At 38.8% G+C, this 23,676-nt stretch overlaps 1 protein-coding gene and 1 pseudogene across 1 annotated transcript in view; both read right to left on the bottom strand.

The window, feature by feature from the left end:
• The window catches only part of MACROD2 (mono-ADP ribosylhydrolase 2), a 2,132,804-nt gene that overhangs the window by 1,130,573 nt on the left and 978,555 nt on the right, over window positions 1–23,676 (bottom strand). The window lies entirely within an intron of this gene.
• On the bottom strand, window positions 21,136–21,608 carry LOC114506200 (annotated as a pseudogene).

The raw sequence follows: 23,676 nt of genomic DNA on the forward strand, positions 1-23,676 counted from the left end.
CCACCCTTTACTAGGATTTTATTTAAAAAATTATTGAACTCACATCTCAAAGGAATATGACTCTAAAAGCTAACATCTGAACTAAAACAAAAGGAAGAGTCTTTTAATACATAGATGATGATATTGACACCACACATACACACACACACAAATTGTATTTCACTGATTCTAAAGCATCATGGGTCATAAGATACACCATTATTTTATGTACCACTAAGAAAGAAAGAAAAAAATGCTGTTCATTATATTATGTCATAACATCAATTACAAAGTGTGCATTCACTTCAGACCTTACTCCAACCATAAGAAAGCATCAGACAAAGCCAAATTGAGAGACACTGTATAAAACAGCTGACCAGTATTCTTCAGAAGTGTCAAGGTCATAAAAGACAGACAAGTGGTTGCCTGCTGGAGGAGATTAATAAGAAATAACTAAATGCAATTTAAGATTTTGGATGAGATCCTGGAATAGAAAAGAAAAAGTTAGTAGAAAAATTGGCAAAATTCAAATAAGGTCTGAAGTTTAGTTAATAATATATCAAGGTTCATTTCTCATTCATGATAATTATCTTATATTTTTCTAAGAATTAACATTATAGAAAATGGATAAGAAAAATATGCATATAAATTTGGAATTATTTTTGCAAATTTTCTGTAATTCAAAAAATTCAAAATAAAACATCAAAAATCTGAAAAAATGTGTATTTTAGAATAATTTAAAAATCGTAATTTAGAATTTGTAAAATCACACAAGTATCTCCACATATTCCTATATTATTTGTTCATTATTTGAAGAACATGGTGTGATAGAAATTGTCCTTTACTGGCTATATAATCCCTGAGTTCCAGCTTTGATTTTGATCAAAATTACAAGGCACATCCTATAATGCCTCAAAATAATCACCTGGCTCTCACTTTCTTCAATCTGCAAGATGAGATTTTTGGACTAAGTAGGTCTTAATGGACATTACACTGCAAATATTCTCAAAATGTATGCTAATAACTAAGTAGACTATATAAGAAACTCTGACATTAAATAAAGCCATTTGAAGCAATTATATTTTTTTAAATGTTGCATACAAATCTACACATGTATCATCACAAGCAGAGAGTTCTCTCTATATAATGAGCATAGAGTAAGCTACATCCTGGTGAAAAATATTCCTGAATAAAGGTCTGCTATCTTATGCACAGAGAAGCCAGAAATATGACACTGGTTTTTGAGAAAAGAAAAAGCAATTTATGTAATGCTGAGTCAGCTGGCAGGAGACAGGAAGCAAGTTTTAATTGAAGGGCCTTGGAATTTGGCCATTTGTAGTAAGGAGCTTCAGTGCCAGATCATTCTGGACAAGGGACTCTTTACTTCAGAAATGGCTGTGGGTTTCAAGTGCCAGTTATGTGCCCATTCTTTGGCTCTGTGCAGGTGGGGCAAGTCTTTGGATCTCATGCAACTAAAGGTTGAAGTTTTGTCCCCTGTATATGCTTCAGCTGCATGGCTTGTGGTTTTGGTCCATTGTGTCTGAAAAGCAACTCAGTATCTTATTAGGACCATTTTGAGCTGATTTTGCAGTTACAAAGTCACATGTACTCTGTGTTCACTGAGCGCTTAATTTATCCTTAGTGCATAGCAATGCCAGCCATTATGAGTGTGAAATAAAAGTCAGCAGTTTTTAGTAAGACTAGCACTGCTCCAAACCACCATTTCAGAAAAGGGGTGGAGCAGGCTGATAAGTAAGTGGAGATATACATATATTTTATTAGCTATTCATGCTTACCAAAGCTCTAGTTTCTAGTCTTCAGTCAATCTGTATTAACCCATGAAAAGAAGTCACTAAAATACTCTGTGAGTGATGTCACAGAAAATGGCTCCCCTAAAGGGACCGAAAACCCACCTTTAAGTTGTGTTTCTCGATTCTATGTGGAATCTTAACAGTTTTCGTAAAAAAGGCACACGATATTGCTGGAGGATTCAAGAGTTAGAAAATTTTAGTTTAGATAATAGCTAATAAGCTTAGTAATCAGTGCATGTAGAAAACTATTTATTGTTCCAGGAACTGAAGGTATGACCCACCTTGACTCCAGGAGACCATATAAACAGTTCCACCTTTGTGCCTCAGGAGAATGCAAGCAATCAAGATGGTACCTGAGCCATTGTACTCCAGGGTGAGACATCCACCGCCCAGGACACAGATGAAAGAATGCTGCAGCTTTTATCTGATTAACTTTTTCCTTGAATTCCAAACCCCTTACCTACACTTTTCTTCTCCTTATAAAAAGAGTCAGTTTAAAATGGAATATAAGACGATGGTCTGTTCAGTTACAGAACCCACCATCTTCTCAGGTTGCCGGCCATTTGAATAAAGAGCCCATAAAGACTCAGTCCCTGTCTCTGCTTATTGGTTCTGGGAGTGGCAGGTAGTGTGAACACTGGCTTTTCTGGTTTCAGTACAGCAGATGGATTGCAGCATATTGATCCTCCATATTAAATAATTTTTAAAAAATAAAAAAACCTCTTTGTCATATTCTTACACACAGACATATTATCTAAGCTGATCAGGAAAGAGAATTTAGCCCCAAACACTAAGTCATTAAACATAAAAGCAAGACATAGAGCACAAACCTCCCCCTGGAAAGGCTGTGAGCAGGATGGTGTGGGAACCTTCTGCTGGGAAAAAATTTGCCACTTTCTCTCTATGGTTAATAAAACATTCACGAGAATGGTAGGTTCTATGACTGCTATTTCAACATGTGCTGAATAATGAAAGGTAATGACTAGCTGAGTAGAAAGGAATTTCCTAGTCAAGGGTGTGAAGGTGGAGAAAACTTGGGGCTGTGGAGGGATATGACCTATTGACATGTAAATTGGGGTGGCCTATTTAAACTGACTCAGGAATTGTGAGCAAAGTATGGGTTGACTCCTAGTCTTTTGCTCCTTTCTGAAATTCCCTTTCTTTAAGAAAATTCTGACTGGAGGCACTCCCGAAGTGGAACCTGGAAAACTTCCTGTGAGTAACCAAATGAGACATGGTTTTGTGAGTCTTCACTGAAGGTGGGTTTTAGGAGGTGGCTAGACTGGTCTAGCCTAAGGCTACCACTTGTGGTAAATTAGTGATTACACATACATTTTCTCAGAGTTATGGCCTTTTGGAGGCCAGACAAGGAGGTAGAGTTTCCATCCTGCTTGTGGATTTCCTCTGTGAATGAGGCCCCTGGAATTATATATCTCCATGGCACCTCAATTCGAGACATTTAATCCTCTTTTATCCTAGGCTGTGTGCATGCTAGACCTTTATTTGTTGATTTGAGTGTATTGTGGGGCGGGAGGAAGGTGAAGGAATGAAGGTTGTGGGAGGGAGGGTTGAGACAGGAAGGAGGAGCTGGCAGGAATGCTGGAAACAATTAAGGAGCACAAGAAGAATCACAGCTGGCAGCTCTCCTGTACTTTCCACCTGTGGAGCTTTGTACATGCGTGTTGCAACTATTTGTATAAACAAAGATCAAATGGGGAAAAACTAGACCAACACCTTCATAAATTCATCCTCAGTTATGTGAGGCTTAAAATAAGAAAGAAGAAAACTATTGCACAATGGTTTGTAGGTGTAGTCCCCAGACTAGTGGCACCAACAACCTGGGAACTTGTTAGAAATGCAAATTCTCAGGTCCTAGCCCAGGCATGCACAATCTGAAATCTGAGGGTGGGGCCCGGAAATATGTGTTTTAACAAACCCTAGAGATGACACTGATGCTGATTCAAATTTGAGAATCACCGCTGCTTAGAATGAGCATGGGAAATTTAGAAGTGGTCAACTAGCCAAAGTTGATTTTTTATTGGGGCTGTCTGCATGCTGGTTTGGGATACTTGAGGGCTAGGGTCTGGACATAGGAACATGCAAGAGAAGAATTAGGTTTTCCAGAAGCTGTAACAGAGGATGCAGTACCAAAGAGCACAACTGTGGTCCTTGTATAAGGACTCAAGCCTGGATGGGAGTTCCAGGACTTGTTTCTAAAATAAAAATATTGGTTTCCCATTAGATTAGAATAGAATCTGCCAGTTCAATTTCTTTTCTTTTCTTTTCTTTTTTTTTTTTTTGTGTGTGTGTCTTCTCATCCACCTTTGGAAGGAGGACAGGAGATAGGAATTTGCAGAGAAAGAAGGAAAAAACAAACCTTCCCATATCTCTTCCTTATTTATGTGTCTGGAAATCCGGACCTCTCTGGAAGCTATCCTGAGCCAATGCCAAGAACCTCCCACTCTTAAAAGATATTATTGTTATTTATAAATCATCTCATTATATTTCTGACATCATATTTACAAAAAAGAATGTACATTTAAATCACACAAATCCTTTACATCTTTGGCAGTCCTGGCCTGCTGGCAATTTCGAAATACAAAAAAAAAAAATGACATAGATCTATTGGCAGCATGTGAAAGTAAGTGTCTGAGTCTAATTTCAGATTCAGTAACAGAGAGCCTAAAGAAGTCTACTCCCAAAGCCACCATGTAGATATCAGTTTAAAGGCTGTGTAGGCCTTGGAAATGAGTGGAAGACAAGAGTAAATAGCAGAATGGCAAGGTATAACCTGAGAAAAGTGAAGGAAGAATCAATTAAAACTATTATTATGATTGATAACTAGGTACATATTACAATGAAACCACACACAAACAAAAAATAGAAAAAGATGGAGATGTCAAGTAGATGACAAATCCAATAGTCAAAATGAAAACCTGACAAAAGGAAAACAATATTTTTGGACTATAAGACGCAACCGCCCCCCCCTCAATTTGGGAGGAATAATGGTTGTTAATGCTGCTGTTAAGTTCTGTTTACATTTACATTGGTGAAATATTATGTTATTATGTTATTAAATATTTTACCACATTATTTGCTTCAATTTTTTTCCTGTTTTCCTCCTCTGAAACCTAGGTGTGCCTTATGGTCCGAAAAAATATGGTAATGTAAAACCTTAGTTGGAGGAGTGCTGCACCATGATGCTGCCCCCAGTAGAGGAATGGAAAATCCTTGGCATTCTTGATACCCCTGTCTCTCTCCAGCCTGGGGCAGATATCACTATCAGAGCCTGCACTCCTCCCTGCAGGGCACAGACTCAGCCCTAGAGTTCACAGTGGCCAGCAGCCACTGCCAACTGATCCAAGTTGCTATTTCGTTATCTACGACTGCCTGGAATGGGCCTGGGCTGGCAAGTTCCTTCTGCTCCCAGCTCTGCCTATCTTTGCTGTGCCGCAGGAAGCCTCTGCCATACAATGTCCTCAAATCTACCTGCTGTAATTAGTATTTGCTATTGTAATTCCAGAGTAGACCAAGAAGCAATTTTATGAATCATGTATTTTCATATCCTTTTCAATGTTTCATATACACAAATGCATTTCCAAGTTCAACAAAGGGGAGGAAATCAATGATTCTTAATCTATAAAAAAAAAAACAACAAAGCTATGCAGTTATGAAAATTAATGGTATATGTGTAGATCATATAAGTGTATCCCAAAATATGGGGCATTTACAAGTGGTATGTGGTAAATATTTTTAAAATTTTAAGAAAATTAGTTTTTTAAAAATTGCAATGATTATTTTAATGCATAATATGAAAATATAATAACATCAAACCTAAAAATTCATGGATATTATTGCTATGTCAAAAATAGGTATAAACAAAGAAAAATTTAAATCAGCTTAGAAAAAAATGTTAAGTAAATGGTAGTACAGACAACAGAAACCATGAAGGCAGCACAAGGCTGGCTGAAGTCTGAGACACACTGTCATGTGAACGTAGCCCGGGCTGGCTCTCACCTGATCTCACTGACTTCCTACGCCTTAAGGTCGGAGCATGCCAACTGCCCAACAGCAAACACTTCTAGCTGTCCCCAAATTAAGTGTGAAGTTATCCTTGCCTTCTAACAATTCTCTTAAACTAAAGTTTTATAATTTAAAACCAACTGACTCATGAACTTAACTAAAACTTGAAAGGTAGAAAAGCCTAGCCCTTTATCTGACCCATAATCTACAATTAACCTGGTTATGTCCTCAGTCACAACTAACTAGTGTCACCCTCAATTAACTTTCCCAGACAGCTTTTTAATTAGCATCAACAGTTCAAACTACTTAAAAACAACAGCACAGTGTAGCATGGTAATAGGACTGTTTCCCAGAGTATTAATTTACTCTGACAACTAAAAACAACACAATCCTAGAGGAAAAAAATTCTATTCCATTTTATCTTTGCCATTTGTAATATGGTCCTTCCTTAGAGGTTTAATTTATTTGACATGTTTAGAGAAGCCATTTTTATTATCTCATATCTGAATTATACTCATTTTTTGTTTGTTTTAGAATATTATCAGTTTCCGTGTGTCAGAAGCATTTGTCATTGGGTTGTGAGATTATACTGCAAGAGATGTCATAAGCAGTAGTTTGTCACCACCTGCCACATTAAATAAACCTCAAGGTAAGCACTGGGTTATAGGACAAGTGAGCAAGCCTTTTTTCCCTTCATCCTTAAGTCATGCACTAATTTGTACAAGTAAAAGCCATCCCACATTGTCAGTTTCAGTACTAGATAAAAGCAATAAGAGATTTAATCAATAAAAACTTTACATGGATAACCAAAAAGCAACTGAAAGTCATATTTAATTTGAATCATAATTTTTTTTAGAAAAACAGATTTAAAAATTTTCTGCTATTAACCATATCATGAGATTTCTAGGTAAATCTGTGAAATAAGGGATTGTTTCACAAAGACACAATCCCTTTTTCTCTCCGGGTCCATCTCTCACTGATCCCAGGCCACTTCTATGTCTGCTCCTCTGTCCTTCAGCAACCTGAGAGACTTCTGGCAGGTCTTGGGGTGCACTCCAGCCCCATGCTCAGGCGTTGATAAACTTTAAGGGAAACCATGCTGCATTGTAACTGGGAGTCTCAGAGTTAGAAAATCTTCAAGACAAAAAGTAACAAACTTCAAATGGTCACGGTTCAGTCACAGTTCAGGTCACAGTAGTGATGGGGAGAGGGAACACCGACAGGCAAGAAGCGGGTGTTCACATGCTTCAGAAATGGACTCTTGGGCCACACAAGCCTAGAAAAAGAAAGCATACCTCTTGCCTTGAATATACCATAAATACACTAAGAGCATTCACATCAAAATACATAATAAAATTCATCTGTTTGGAGGGCATGGAATATTGTAGATCCTGGGATATTGAACATGATAGGAGGAAAGGAATAAAACTGATGGTAATTATAACTACTATATAACTTAAGCTCCATTTTATAGATTAGAAAACCAAGGCACAGCAATGTTTTTTTAATGTGCAAACTCACTCATCTGATTACAGATCCCACCTTTATTTTTTCCCCCAATTTTATCATAGTTAGTTTCTCCAATGACCTACGGGAAGATTCAGCAAATGTAGCTTTTGAATGCAGTTTGTGTCTTCAAGTTCCATATGCTATGCATATGTGGCCAGGATCAGCATTTAGACCAAAAAAGAGCTACCATTTGGTCTGCAAATTCAGACCAAAGGGATTACAAAGAATCATTTATAAACTGCCCGAGGTACTGATTTGATTTTGGAAAGCTTGTTTTTACACATCAATATCGTCATTATAAGCTTGTCTTAACACCAATTGATACTTAGGTTGTGTCATGTAACACCACACACACACATGCAATTACTGCATTAGAACTCTTAAGAATTTAAGCATTTGTACATCTTCCCATTGAGAGTTGTAAACCAAATGTGTTAATCAGCAAATTTAAGAAAAATATATTATCATTTTAAATGAATACTAACTCTTCTCATAAACATTGAGACTAATGGCTATTTCTAGTGCTAGATACACAGTAGGCAATTAATTCTGTTTATAGATCGACTGGTAACAGATTTCAGCAAGTTAACATCAAATACCTTTCTAGTCCTTTGATTTGCAGTTTGGAAAACCAGAAGTAACAATTGTTCCTTTAGAAATCAAAGGATGCTGGCCTCAGAACTCCCTAGGTTCTAGCCTTTAAAGCTATTTTCTTGAAAGAATTCTGTGTGACAGACACCACAACTGCAGCTCTGATGGGTCAGAGCACTTTCCCTTTCTCTTTTATAGCATTATTAAAGAATGAATACAACTCCATCTTTAAGGGCACAACTTTATGGGAGATAGGGACCCTTCATACTTTATGGAAAGGTCAAAGCTGTCCTAAAAATGTCCAGTGAACCCAATAAATTCTTGACTTGGAGGTCCACTTTATCTGCATTTCATCATCTCATTGAAAAGTAAAGTGTGCTAGTTCTCTTTTTCTGGTCTATTATTTTTTAGATTTCAATAAGGAAGCATGCTTTTTATTAAAATTTTGTCACAAACCACCCCATAGTGTGCTTTTATCTTGCAATGGGCATTTTTAATTTTTTTCTCTTTTTATGAAAAAGAAGCAATTTTTGGCTGTACTTTCTTGCTATCCATCTTTCTCTGAATCTTTAAAGAAACCAACAGACAGAAGTACTGCCTTTTCCCTGGGTCTCAAAGAAATGTACACAAGTATACTTTTGATTTTTTTTTAGTAGAAAGTCACATTCCTTTAAAAGGTGGAGTTAAGATACTGAAACTCACATTTCCTTCTTTGTGAAGACTGATGATAAAAATACAGAAAAAACCTATTAATAACTCACAGTATAAAAATTTATATATATGACATAAAACTTTGTTTTCACTAATGACATATGGTATAGAACGATCTACCCAATACTTATAAAATTCATCTTTTAAAGATTGTACAAGTAGGCAAGAAAACTTTTTAATCGATATGAAGGTTGTGAGTTGCTAATGAGACATGTGGGTTGCTTTTGAAGGAAGACAGTACTGGGATTAGCTACTTAAATATTAATAAGTAGTTTTCTGCTAAGGTCAACATGGGAAGAGAGATTTCAGAAAACATAACCACAGTCCAAAATCTCAACTTCAAATAAACTGGAAATATAATATGCAAGACCTCTTTCTGAGTATAGATCTTAGCACTTCAAATACACAATCTTAATAACAGATATAAATTACATTTCCTTTAAATTTTGAATTGCAACATAATACTCAATTTCTTTATACTTGACCATGAACCTCAACTTATGTAATCAAACAAAATTAAACCAATGTGAGACATGCTCAGCAAGTGGTGGGGATTAACATGAATATCTATTTTCTTTTGTCTGTATTTTACAAAATCATGCAAATTCTATGCACAATTAGTGAGAATTGGGACTGCAATCTGATAGCTTGATGACAGAGCAAAATTAATTTGAAACAAAGAAAAATAGTAATATGTGAAAATCATGCACACTTGTAAGTTACAGATACTGGGGAGGGCAGTGTGGTGTGGGAAAGACCTTTGAGATTGGAAATGCCTTTCCAGTCAAACCTTATTTTTCCATTTTAGCTATTTTCTTTTAAGTTATGAGTAATCAGCCTAGAAAAAAAGAATGAGAAGCCAGCTCTAAAGGGGAGAGAGGATGCTTTGTCCTCTGTCATGGAAAAAACACAAGAGAAAAGATGCAGGGAGATAACAGACACTGAGTGATGGAGGGAGGAAGCAGGGGAACTCATGTCAAATATCTTCTTTCCTCTCAGGAAAGCCGAAGAGGTTATCCTTTGAGCACAGAGGATTGTCATGATTTTATGAACTTGGAAAATATAGAAATGGTTTGAAATAGCTGTAATGGAGAAGTGGGTTGCTTGGCTTGCCTTACTCACATTGGTTGTGTTTGTTTTGCCCCATCTCTGAGGCCAGTGCCGTGCTCAGAGTTCTATAGCTATAGCTCCAAAGCTTAATCAGAAATGAGGAATATGTGGAGATGTGCTGCCACTCCTACCTCATTCTCATGACAGACATTATTAATCAAGTATGATATCCTTTCTAACTGAGCTGATACACAGCCTCAGAATCCTTTTCAACACAGTGCTCCAAGCAGCCATTACTAATTGATTACAGAAAGTACTTGAGATGAAACCTAGTCACCATCATTGAGCAAAGCATAAAACTTGCTATGGACTTGGTTTACCCACAAGAAGTTCCTGATCAGTGAGTTAGCCTCTAGGGATTCCTGTCCTATAAGGACTGGATTTTTTGCTCCTGAATTTCACTATCTTTTACATATGGTGATCTGATACCTGCCCCAGACCTCCTAGACAGCAACCATGAGTTCAGAGCTGGCCTATTCATGAGCACCACGGACCACTGCAGAAGTCAAGGCTCTGACCCTCCACTCCACATCCTCATGACTCATGAGTTAACTGATTACCACTGACACACAGAGAAAAACTGATGCTTGTTGGTAGTCAATGGGATACATTGATTCTCCACATATAAACTTGATACTGGAGGGAGATATACTTAATTTAAGCAGTTCCCTGGTGGCTTGGCATAAAATACCAGACCCAGGAAACTGATAAGTCATCCTTAGCTTTTCAATAACTTCCAAGTTTGAGGACTGTAGCCTGAAACAGCAAGTTCTTCTAGTCTCTAGTATTGTACTAAGGCATTCTTCCTAATACAGGCTCTGTGACAGCCCTGGGGTACAAAAAATATCTCTAGGGTTGTCAGGAGTCAGCTCTCCCACAACTTCAGACACTCACTTCAATGAAGACCCTGAGGTCCAGAGGCAGTCCAGGGTGCAACCTTGGAACTTCGGTCACATTCCCCAGAAATTCCTGTGCACTGAGCAGGCATCCCCACCTGAAACAATGAGCCTACCAAAACCACATGTGCCAAGTCATACCTACTGTGGTACTGCTTATGTTGCCAGATATTTCTGGGCTTGCTGGTTTATTGATGGAACCAGATCTTTGGACTGGGAGGGGTTATGATGATTATTATAAAAGATTCTAAAATCCTAGTGTTTAAGCCCCACCAAGTCTCATGAATCCTTGGATTCAATCATTCTTTTCTGAATCCTTGGATCCTGACCCAATCATTCTCTTAGGCCCAGGTAAGGCTGTTTGCCATGTGGCATCATAGAAGAGATAGGTGGTAGATCATCTACTCTGGAGTGGAGGAGTATAAGTTGGTCCCTAATGAGCATCCAAGGTCTGTAGACTCTGCAAGTCTGGGAAGCCCATGGTGGGACATTCTAGTGGCCTAGAATGACAGAACCTAACCTTGCTGTGGGCCAAGTCCCAAGTGCACTGTACCCTAACAAAACCCCAGCTCTTACCTTAGCCTGACCCCAAACTTTCAAGAGTTAGATTTTTCAGAAGTCAAAACACCAGGAACAAATATGTCTCTTACTGCCAAGAGTTGCGCAGAGGTGACACTCCCTCAGAGATGCTCAAGAAGGAACAATAAATGCAAACATGCTAGAAAAATACTGTATTTGTCCTTACATGTAATTGAGTTAAAGTCATAACTCTGCCTTGTAGTAACTCTGTGACCTTTACCAAGTTGCTTGATTCTACTAAGCTTCAGTTACACAAGTGTATAGTGGAAAAACAATAAAAATATAATAGGATTATTGAGAAGCTCAGAGATAATGTATGTTGAATGTTGGGTACATGATAGGTACACTCCATAATCATTCCCATATAGCAGTCTCATTACCAAAGGGTAAAATTAACATTTAAGCATATTTGAAGTATCATGCTTTTCACATAGTAACACACACACACACACACACAGAGTCTGGGAGAAGTAATACCTGCTTGAGTGTCATTGGTAGGATAATAATATGGGTGTCATAATTTACAGCTTTAATTTGAACATTTCACCTAAAATGTCATATGGTATCCTTGAGTGTGATATTGTTATGTTACAGAATTACATGTTTATGATTTTGTAATAAAATATTTTGTAATAAAAAGGGGTGTTATTTGTGCCAGAACACGTATATGCAATAAATTAATAAGCCAGTTATGTTTGTACCATGATAAGAGGATATTTTTTAAAAGAAGGCTAGTTCATCAGGCAATCAGCTCACCCAACTGTCCAACCATCAGTATTATTTTTTATTCACCATGACTTTGATGCTTCATTTGAGACAAGCAGTGACCTACAATCAATTTATAAACTATTTCTGAAAATCCACCAAATCTTCTTAACCTGTGATTTTTGATCTGTAAGTCACATTTGAACATTTATAGAAAACCCAATAATAAAACTCTGCCTTTGAAGGCGAGAAGAAATTCTTCAGAAAGTGGGTGCTCTGCAATAGTTAGAGTAGTGCCGTTATTTTAAAGAATTTCTTCTACTAAGAGATAATATATCATTTCTACGTTGAACTTTAATTAGAGTTAAAATTTTAAACTTGGGTATAGAAAGATTACTTTTGAAAAGTCAACTCCGTTTTTAGTCCCACATTTGAGTTTTGATTTTACAGAGGAAAAAAATAATCTATAAATAAAGTGAATACTTTGGCCTTGGTGAAACATGTGGGTAAAGCTCTATAGCATAATTCTGATAGTTGTACTCATTGCCAAGTTGCTATCAGAGTAGAAAGTGTGCATATTTTTATAACTGACTATTGACCCTTCCATTTTAGAGTACCTCAGGGTGGGGGAGAGAACATCTTCCCATCTGGATGATTCCATTTCCTCATATACATAAAAAAGTAATACTGATTATACACATAATTTGTTTTTGCAATAATGTCAATCTGTTTTGCAGGATCCTAAAAGAAAGGCATACTCCATTGAGATGACTATAATTTGAATCAAATTGTCCTGGGTTCAAATCCCAATTCTGTTACTTAGGAAATTCCTACCTTAGGCAAGGTACTTAATATCACCAAGCCTTAGTTTCTCAAAATTTCCCCTAGGTACTAGTTATTTTTGTCCTTTGTCTGTCACCCCAGTGGATGCAATCCTCTGCTCTTCTCTGTTTCCCTGGGGGAGGGTGATTCTACAAGTTGCAGCACCATGGATTGAGCAGATAGGGGGCACCAGCAAGAGATCAGAGGATGGGTCTAGGTTTCCATTAGAGTTTCTGTGAACAGTTATCATTGTTATTGTCTGAGTATTTTTGTCACCCAACTTCCCAGGCTATAGACTCATAGGAAAGATGAAAGGAGATGTATGTAAAGTACTTAGCAAAAGCCTGTCACAATAATGAGTGACAAGTGCCACCCATGTTTGAAGCCAAAATAAGCAAATGGCATTTGAGGAGGGACAAAGCCAGTTGAGAAGTTGATTGAAATAATGTGCCACCAAAACATAGGCAAGAGTTTCAAGTGTGAGGGAATGGAAATATTTGGTTAACAGCCATTCCTGACTGTGCTCAAGTATTTGTGCATTGCATGCTTAGCATACCACAAGCCATTCTCTGACAAAATCCAAGCAAAAAGATTCTCTCCTAAAACATAGTCAAAGCAAAATAAAATCAACACTGCCCAAAGGAACAGCAATCAGCAGTGGTAGAGGCACAGGGGTGTGACATTTGCTCTGTGCCAGAGGAAAGTTAGATTGAGATGGCCTGATGACAGTCTTGTGATGGCCTGGAAGAGTGAGAGCTGCTCTTGGGTAGGTGATCACGCTGCTCCTTAAAATTTGAGGATGTCAAAAATAAGACAGAAAGTGTTAATGAGACATTGAATGCTATATATATGGGCTTCCGTAAATATTTGAGAGATGTAAGTAAATACAAAAATTCTTATTTTGTTGCACCTGACACTGGGTCAGCACTGAGCCATGGGGTTACTGTTTTAGAAACACTGCTCAAAGGTTGAAAGATGTAATCCTTCTTCAATCCTTTGCTCTGTTCCATGAAAAAATTACCTAAGAAGAATATTGTAGTCGAGAATATAAATGCCTGCTTCAGTGGTTCTCAGGGTATAGTTGTAGGGCCAGCATTATCAACATTACCTGGGAATTTATTAGAAATGCAAATTTTAGAGTGAAATGTATTTTTAATTGATTTTTAGAGAGGGTGAGAGAAGAAGAGAGAGAGAGAGAGAGAGAGAGAAACATCAATTTGTTGTTCTACTTACTTATGCATCTGTTGGTTGATTCTTGAATATGCCCTGACCAGGGATGGAACCTGCAATCTTGGAGTATCAGAGCAGTGCTCTACCCAACTAACCTACCAGGCCAGGGCTGAAATGCATTTCTAAAAGAGGTGTATTTGTTGAATTATATGAACCTCTTCTGTAAGACTACAGAGACTACCTCCTAGCTTGCTCAGTGAATCTGGAGCTGCCCTAACAGGGAACTCCCACCAACTTTAAAAATGTGCTCTACTCATACAAAAACACAAAGAAATATTTAGGAGACAAAGAGTGGGTTGCGCCAAGGATCTGGAGGCCAGATACATGGCCATATGGAAAGAATCAAACTTGCACAGTGTTTGAGTTTCCCAAATAAATGTCTTCTTTGTCTGCACCAAAAAAATTTAAAATTAAATTAAAAAATACACACACACAAAAGTAAACATTATCTCTACTTTTATCAGTAATCGGGACAGAATATAAATTTGGATCTATTCCCCCCCCCTCCAAAAGAGATCAGGCTGAATTAAAGCGAATTTAAAAAAACAAAAAACAACAACAAAAAGGAGTTTCTATGAGTTATTTTATGAAATGTGCCGTCATCTACCACTGTGCAGTTCTACATTCTTTTCTCTGCACTGATAAATTGAGGTCTATTTTCACCTGAAGGAAAAACAAACCAAAACAGATGTTGATTTTACAAAGATCAGTGTCTTACATATATATATATATATATATATATATATATATATATATATATATAAATTTTAGCACATAAAACACTACAACATAAAGTAAAAATTCTGCTTCAAAAATTATATACTACCATATTTATGTCATGTCAAGCAGATCAAAAAATAGAGTTTCATATATGTATGTCTTTTAGGCAACTGTAATTATGGGTTTATTGTGATATAGAATTAATTAACCTAACAATGACATTTGTATTAAAGAGACTATTGTGGACAATGTATATGAAACATATTTAAGCTCAAATTTTTCAGAACTATAACGTTTTATTAAAGTATGCACATTTAGGTATTACAGTGGAATGAGCAGCCAGAGGGGAAATAAAGCAGGGCCCTCACCATTACAGTCTAACAAAGACCTTAATACAGGCTAAAAGCAAGAGCTTACATGTTGACCCAGTCAGTAGTCCTGAACCTGGTCTGATAAGGCTGCCAGGCATTCCAAACAAGTAAACTATGATAGTGCAGGACAGGGGAGCCCTTGAAAGTCTGTGTGTGTGTACCATCTTCACTAGCCAGGAAAAAGAAAACCTTGAGGCTGCATATTTATCTCAAGGCTTGGGAGGGGGAAGGAGAGGGGGGCCACAGTACCCAAAGGAAAAACCCATAAAACAGTTTTGGTTAACTGCCTGCCTCCCATCATGTATGCAAAATGAACAAATAGAGTTTGGAACAAGATAAAGATTCAGGCTAACAGACCCCCACCCATACTTATATTTAGGTGGTCACATCTCCCCCTGGAAAGCTGATACTGCCTTTACCCACCAATCAAAATGTAATTTTTTTCAACCTCACCCCACCAACTATGTAAGTCCTCAGAACAAAAGACTCTCTCTCTTGGCCTCTTCTCTTGGCATTGTGGCTCTCTTGCCACACAGGGGACCCCTGGTCAGGGGGCCCCTGGCCACCCCTTTTGGCCACCTGCCCTCTGACTATCCAGTGCTGGCCATCCAGCCTTTTGCCAACCTACTTTTGCCGTTCCTGCTCTAGCCACCCTGGCTTTTGCTTTCCTACTAGAATTTAGCATTAGTAAACCTCATCTGCACGGTAGTAGGCTCTCTGGCCTATAATTCTTTACTGCATCAGTGAAGACAGAGTTTCTGGGAATTTCTCCCATAACATAGGTATATATATACATACACATATAATTTCAAGATAACAATTAATAAAATACTCTAAACAAGAATTTTCTTACTTGTATATCAATTAATTTACATTTGTTACAAAACATTTACTAAGCTTACATTTTGTAGCATTCCTAATCAAATGCAGATAAAATACATCAGTAATAATTGTAGCATCTATAACAAGTGAAACTGCTGTAAAAATCAATCTGAAAAATCTACTTGGACATTTTAAAAATATCCAAATGGTGAGCTGCTGAGTTTGTTTTCTGATTTTACAAAAGGATCATTCCACAGGCTTTGTTATGACAGCAAAGTGCTTATTTTTATGCCCTTCATTTTTTTCCCCAAGCATCTTGAAGGCATTGGGTTCCTCTTATATATCTTCAAATGCACAGGAGTTCCTAGAAAGCAGCTTTGTAATTGCAAAAACTTCCTTTTTCTTAGACTAAGGTGATATTATTTAAAGAGGAAGGGGTACAAACACAAAGTCTGCCAAGTCTAGGTAGATTGTGTGAAGACTGAGGCAAGCTGGATAAAGTGGAGAATCATGTATTTTCTAAAGGGTGCAGCTCCTTCTAAGCTCCATTCAATTGTCTTCAGGCAAGAATGCTGCTCCAATATTTCCTGACCTTCTGATTTGTCAGAGGAAAAAGGCAGTTAGGACTTTAAAAAAGAAATCTCTCAACTTTAAATATTGATTACAAATACAAAATTTCTCTTTAAAATATGGTTGAGCAGTCTAGATTTTGGCATGTAAAAACAAAGCCAGTCTAAGTTGTTCTGGGAATATGAGTTTAATACAGGAATTAGGGTTTATAAAATATGATGGTCAAGCTGGAGTGGATAAAGGTCAATAAAGTCTGTGGGAGTTCTGAGAAACTGTAGCCAGAGTGGGAAGGGGTCGACTTAGTGACCTCATCCAGAAGGCACCGAAGCAGTGGTTCTCCAAGACTTATGAGGAAGCCGTTCAGGAAAGTCTGGAAAGATCCCACCAGTGGTCATAGTCTTCAGCAGTGAAGTGAGGGGTTGTCAAGACACAAAGCCCACATCTGCCCACACATCTTGTTTCTCCCTCTGCCTCGCAGCTGGTGCTCTCACTGGCAATCCCAGTCAGCATCCTAGGGTTTGTCTCTCAGTTTTTCCTCTGCATTGCAGCCCAGGGAGGCGGGAGTGATACCAAGTTACATCCCTAAATGTCCTTTTTCCCTCTTCCTCCCCTCTCTTCTTTCCCCTACCTCATTTCTTTTTCCCTTCTTTACCCTCCTCTTTGTCTTCCTCCTTCACTTTTCTTTCTTTTTATTCCTCCTCTTCTTTCCCTTCCTCCTCTTTCTTCAACTTCATTTCCATCTTTGTCTTAATCTTCTATGTATTTTAATACCAAGAAAATACCTTCTCAGTGGTTGCCAGGAATTAGAGGCGAGGGGAATGTATGCTGACTATGAAGGATAGTATACAAGGGTGTTTAGATAGATGATAAGACTGCTCTGTATTCTGATTGTGTTAAGTGGGTACATGAACATATATGTCAATTCATAGAACTGTGCACCAATAGAGGTAAATTTTACCCTCTGATAGTAAAATTACTGAATGCCAATGCATTAAAACATTAAGAAAAATAAACCTACCTCCTGGCATCAAATACAGGCTTTATCAAAGCAACTTAATTCAATGCAATATATATATATTCTGAGAGATAGAGAACTTGAAACTGAACAATACTTGGGTCCTTACAGAAAGGCGGCCATAAGAAGATAAGATTCAGTGGTAGCTACCTTTAAACAAATAAAGAAACATAACCACTGTTAATATTTAGATATTGTTCCTTCATGAAGGTTATATAATTCTGTCCAAGAGACTACTGGGGGCATGTTTATTATATGAGAAGATAGTCCTTGTATAACAATTACTTGATTTAAGGGAAGTCAGTCAAATGCTCTTAGCCACATTCATTATTGCAAAAGGTAGAAATTGAAATTATAATGGAAGAAAAAGACTCATTTTGACAAATATAGTTCTGTAATTGATAAACAATATGATATCACCATTATTATGAGACAATTAAAATTTAACCGTAAAGGAAAAACACTTTGTAGAACACTTGGATAAAAATGCAATGGATAAGAAAAAAAATCATATGCATTTTGCAAAGCATGCACAGTTTGCCTCAAAATGTATATTGTTCAAATTGCCAAAAATATAGACATTTAATATACATAAAGTCTGTTTTAGATTCACCTTATCAACATTCTCACTCATGAGAACACTGCCTCATCATCATCTGCTACACTTTCACCATGTGCTTCACAAATGTCTAGTCAAAATTCAACAATTGGTTGATGGAGACAGAATCTTTTAATTCAAGTCTGCTTTACACTCACATTGGAGCTTTTTTCAATTGTCTCTTCAGAATGTCAGTGATTAGCATGCGAGAGCTTTATTTAATTTCTTTCTTTCTTTTCAGGGAAAAGAGGTTAGAAACAGCTGCCATTCAGGTGATGAATACAAGCTGCCAGCCTTTGAGGCAGCAGGTAAAGTAGTTGAGGTTGGAATTGATTAGCATTTAGAAACCCCCACACTGGATAGTACCCTGGAAAGGAAACAGCCTTCTTTTCATTGTAAATTATTTCATCTATAGATGGCTGGAATATAAGGTACTCTGTGCAAATATATAGCCATAAGTTTGAACACTCAGAAACAAAACAAAAAAAAATTAGTTTTCTACTCTTTCTAAAAATCTAGACTCTTATGCATAAATCTTAATTTAGTCAAAAGTCACACCTCAGCATACAGCAAGCCTTTTTAAAAACTACATTCAGGAGCACAGCATGATTTCCAGCTCATATGTGACATTCAACATTAACATTTGAAACTGTCCTCAGCGCTGACCACACAATGGCTCTGCAGCCATTTGACCTGTAACTATCATGAGAGGAAAATGGAAAAGAAGCATCTCCTCCACCACAAATTCTGTTTGGTTTGGGCTTCAGTTAGGGTCAAACCCTCAGAGTACACTCAAACATCGAACATCTTAACCCCCTAAAATGTGACAACTCTTCTGTGTTTTGGAACTACAGATAAGTCTAAACAACTGGACAATTAAAACAAGCCACAGTAAGTCATATATGGTATTTAATGTATATATGAACATATCTTAAAAGCACAGAAATGATTGATATCAGATATTTAGTGATAGGTGATAACTGATCATCTGGCAGCCTCCAAAAGTGAGAAAAAAGGAGCACAAGGTTGGACTGGCCACAGAAAACCAAGAGGTTGATGCCAATTAAAAAGTTCATTATTGTTGCCTGGAAGCCAAATGTCACAACACTGTAACCAAACTGTTTCTCTACCTCAAACTGGACCAGAGTCAGAGCAGAATTCCTGACTGTGATTAAGGTAAGTTGTTTTGGTAATGTGAGAGGTGATTGTCTGAGTTAGAAGAACAATTTTCTGCAATTCAGAACTAATTATGAAATGAAATGAAGCATTTCATACAGGGCAGGGTGAATTAATCTTCAGAAGCCCAGCTGAAACCCAGCTCTGCCCCCAAAACTACAACCACCTCCTCTTCACCCTCTACCTGCCTCCTACCATCTCTTCTACTTTTACTTACTACTTCAACCTGCCCCCCGCCAGCCCTTATAAGGTCTGAGACCCACACCCCTACCACCACCCCAACATGTCCTAGTCTTCCTCCTCCAGCCCACCAACACACCCTAAGTCTCCCACCTCCCACACTGGTGCCGACCTTCCCTACCCTTTTCTCTCTTTACCTCGTTTACATCATTTAGTCCTTCCTACTTTGCATTGTTTTACATGTATTTATTTACTTGCCTAAAGCATCCTTCAGTAGCTTCCATATAAACTACAGGTGGTAGTGGTAGCCTACATCTAACTCTTTGTTTCTCCTACCTCTAACTTAGTCCTGATTCAATGACTACAAAAACAAGTTTTCCTCCCCATCTCTTCACCACCTGTGATCAGGAATAGTTCGATGGCTATTCCCAGGAAGAGCAGCCTTCCTTCCTGCTTGTGAGCTGCCATGCCTATCCCAGTCCTGGGACCTGCAGAGCCTTCTCCCCAGGGCTCTGTCTGTATCTGACTCACTCTCTTGACTATAGAAAGGTGCCAGGCAGAGATGGATCTACCAGGAAACCAATTAATCATAAGCTTCTGGGCCTTTCCCTTGTATAGGTAGGGTCCCAGTAATTTTTTGTTTACAATTTCTTATCACTTTCCTTGAAGTAAGCTCTTAAAAGTAGAAAAGCTTCAGCTCCCTGGATCAGCCCCTGGAGAAGAGAGGTACAAATATTTACTGCTAAGGCTTTAGATTGCCAGCAGTTTTTAAGTATCTTATTTTATTCTATTATAGGCACAAGTAAAGAGGGGCTAGCTAAAAGCTTGTGGTGACAGAAATATTTTCAGCAGGTGGTTTATGAGGATATTGCTTCACTGGTCAACACAGAGTCAGTAAGGACAAGTCACCCTAACATAGCCACAATATGTTATGTAAAGATTTAACTTTACCCCCTTCTCAGGGCATTCACACTGCCTAGAATGCTCTTCCTCCAGATCTATGCAAGACTGGCTCCTTCATGACCTTCAGTTTTCAACTCACCTTATCCCTTGCAAGGCCTTCTCTGAAATAGCCTCTACTCCCCCATCTGTTATGCTTCTTCACATTCTTCTGTGTATTTCTTTTATAGCACATATCATTATTCAAATATTTTTTACTAATGCATTTATTTATTAATTGGATGTTTGCTCCCCCCACTAGAATGCAAGCTCAGGAGGGCAGAAACTTCAAATGTCACTACAGTATCCCTAAGACCTAAAACAATGCTTGGTCCCTAGAACAATTACCATTGGTGAAAGAAAGACAGGAAAGATCAATAAGTAGGCAGGTGGGTAGGTGAATTAGGTGTATATGATTGAAATTCAGCAAAATCTTTACAAAGTTTGCCATAATATTTTTAGCACAACATAGCGATACATGCATAGTAAAGTTAATGCAAAACAAGTCAAAGATTTGTATGTAAAGAATATTACTGATAAATTCAGGGGACTTAGCACTTTTTTTTATTTAGTAGAATCTTTTTTTGTTCAGAAAAAAAAAAACCCAAAACAAAAATTTTCCAACCACACACAGGAGAGGTATGGGTAGGGGGACGTGTCTGTCCATCCAGCCCTGGCCCCCAGCCCATGTAGTTTTGGCAGCAACAAGGGGTGTAGGGTAATGGCCCAAAAAATAAAAATGGTGTATGTGTGTGTATGGGAAGGAGAGGGGTGAAAAAGCAGTGAGGGTTGGGGGCAAAGATGAAGTCAGTACTGGGAACGCCTCAGGTGGGAGGCCATTTCATAACATTTCTTGTTGATTATACCACCGTGGACACCTTCTTTGCCCATCAGCAGGACTAGCGTCTTGGCAGTCATGGTGACAGTAATGTTGAAGGTGGGAGCTCCCCCGGTGCTCTTGGTATGAAGATCCATGGTGAATTCCCCATCCTGCAGCAGTGAGTCCCGGATCACAGAACATTTCTGGCCCCCAAGTGTCAGCCCATTCACGAAAAAAATGACCAGTCTTTCCCAACTAGGACAGCAACCTCAGCTGGCGTGATGTTGACGAAGGTTTTCCTGGGGACAGAGGCCTAGATGGAGGGCGAGTCCTTATAGCCCATGATGGCCTATGGCCGCGTCCTGACAGGTCCCGTCAGCCATGAGGTTGTTGATGTAGGTGTTCCACCCGGCCATGGTGCTGCTACTGGGGCTGCTCTCTGCGCTGCTGCTGGGGCCACAGGCTGGGCTCCGGCTGCCTCGGGCTGGCGGGCGGGGGGGAGGTGGAGAGCTTAGGGCACTCGCTGCCATCTGGACCACGGCTCTGCTAAGCAGTGCAGCAGCCCTCACACCGCCACTTCCTGGGACTTTGCACTTTTGTAGCACTGGGACACTGGAAGGATTCAGTGTGATCCCTTCAATGACAGCAGTTCCTTATGGTTATAAGTGGGTTCAAGAGGGTGGCTTGGCCAACAAGGGTGAAGCAATGAAGTTAGGAAAAGCTCCCCAGGCAATTCTAATATTCCACTTCACACTCCAAAATGCAGCCACTGTGAAAACCCCTGAATTTTTGGATAAACTCTAAAATAGCTATCTAGTGAAGTGCTACCTGCCTTGTGTTGCAGCTGTCACATCAAGGGATCCCAGATGCTTACGTTTGTTTCAACTGGCTACATTAGGTCGAGTGGGAAATGGAAGACAAAAACACATGTACATTACTGGGCCCCACCTGAGATGGACTAAACCTCTGGAGGAAGCCTGAAAACAGTAAACTCAAAACCTGTGCAAGAGATTCTGAGATGCAGCTTCTGGGTTAGAAGGCCCTTGTGCTGGATGACAAAACCAGGATTCAAAAGACCTTGACAGGTTTAAAAAATGTGCCAAAAAACAGGACACGTGCTGCTGGAGTTTTTATTCTTAAAACCTCAGGAAGATACAGAAGCTGAGTTAATAGATTAATAATTCGATTTTTCTACAAAAGAATAGAAAATCTTGCCCTAAATGTGTGTGTGTGTGTGTGTGTGTGTGAATTATAGGATTGGTAGGATTTTGCCAAATACCTTCTGTCTGACCTAGTCGGCGGGGCCTCCTTTTTTAGCCTGCACTGAGCCTGGGGGCTGACTTACATGGACTGCATCAAAGGCCCATCTCTTCCTGGGTTTCTGTTGAGCCAACAGGAAGTCCCCTCAGGAGACTGCAGGAAGAGAGAAGAGTAAAGTCTGGGTATTTATCCCCCAGCTCTCTCTCCTGGAGGCCTGTCTTCAACTGAAGGTCACAGGCCCTCTGATGCTTCTCTCCCTCTAAAGAGTCCCTTTATTAAACCTTTAATTTTTACTAATATGAATATGTCATTTGTTTTTTGTTGAGACTGTGATTGATGTAGACACCTAATCTAATGGGAAGACAGGTTGAAAGTAGATAGAGTTATGAGAATGTGTCTGTCTTATATTGCCTCAATATTTATCTAGAATCGGGTACTAGCCTCACAGTTGTCTGTACACATCCTGTCCCATCAGAGATTTATATCCATTTTATAGGTAACTTTGACATCCTGGAGGGTCCAGAAGGGCAGACAAATTACTGGTTAGATGGGCACATTTCTCAGCTCATCTGCCTTGCACAGGTTTTGAGTTTACTGAGTTTTCAGGCTTCCTCCAGAGGTTTAGTCCATCTCAGGTGGGGCCCAGTAATGTACATGTGTTTTTGTCTTCCATTTCCCACTCGACCTAATGTAGCCAGTTGAAACAAACGTAAGCATCTGGGATCCCTTGATGTGACAGCTGCAACACAAGGCAGGTAGCACTTCACTAGATAGCTATTTTAGAGTTTATCCAAAAATTCAGGGGTTTTCACAGTGGCTGCATTTTGGAGTGTGAAGTGGAATATTAGAATTGCCTGGGGAGCTTTTCCTAACTTCATTGCTTCACCCTTGTTGGCCAAGCCACCCTCTTGAACCCACTGATAACCACAAGGAACTGCTGTCATTGAAGGGATCACACTGAATCCCTCCAGTGTCCCAGTGCTACAAAAGTGCAAAGTCCCCTGAATTTATCAGCAATATTCTTTACATATAAATCTTTCAAATTCTACAGAGAAAAGCAGTACAGATTAGTCATAATCAGGGTATCTGGGGTCAGCTGGACTGGATTGGACTCCTGGCCATTTAGCAGCCGTATAACCTTTAAATACCTTCAACCTCTCTGAGTTCCTGAGCTCTTTTCTGTAGACTAAAAATAATACCTGTCTCATAGGTTATGAGGATTGACTAGGTCACCACCTC

Source organism: Phyllostomus discolor, chromosome 9 (assembly GCF_004126475.2).
Source record: "Phyllostomus discolor isolate MPI-MPIP mPhyDis1 chromosome 9, mPhyDis1.pri.v3, whole genome shotgun sequence".
Lineage (NCBI taxonomy): Eukaryota > Metazoa > Chordata > Mammalia > Chiroptera > Phyllostomidae > Phyllostomus > Phyllostomus discolor.